Raw genomic sequence first — 638 nt, 5'->3', positions numbered from 1 at the left:
ATGTTATTCATAAAATGTTATGACCAGTACAGTTGAACTTCAGTTGTATAGGCAGTAGTTAGTTCCCCTGTAACTCACTGATTTTGTTTGTTTTTTTTCTTTAAGTTTTCTTTTTCTATGTTCTATTTTAAGTTGTTTATATTGCTATGACTTCAAATTCAGTAATCTTTTCTTCTGCAACATTTAATCTACCATTAATCCTCTCCAGTGAATTTTTAATTACAAAGGTAGTTTTATTATTAAGTTATTTCAATTTGTGTCTTTTTTTTTTTTTAATTGTGATTTGGGTGAAAATTTACAGTGCAAATTCACTTTCTATACAGCAGTTCACATACACTTTATCTCATGACATTGACCACAATTTACCACAATGCTCCCCTCATACTTCCTCCTTATAGTTACCTCTTCCCTGTGTCCATCTCTCTATGCACACCTGCTTCCTGAGCTATCTCCCTGTGCATAAGCACCCTTTCTTTCTTCCATGATTGTTCTCTCCAAGGAGTGTATCTACCTCAGGTAAATGTTCAACTCATATGCCTGTCTATTGTTTGGCTGGAAGCCACAGGCATGGTGGGTTCAATTCCAGACCTGAAGGGCAGCTAGGGGCCATAGTCTCAGTGGTTCCACCAGGTTCTATC

Source organism: Orycteropus afer, unplaced genomic scaffold, assembly GCF_000298275.1.
Source record: "Orycteropus afer afer isolate SDZICR_OR568_19922 unplaced genomic scaffold, OryAfe1.0 scaffold00409, whole genome shotgun sequence".
In the NCBI taxonomy this organism is placed as follows: domain Eukaryota; kingdom Metazoa; phylum Chordata; class Mammalia; order Tubulidentata; family Orycteropodidae; genus Orycteropus; species Orycteropus afer.
Note: the sequence above shows the minus strand (reverse complement) of the source record.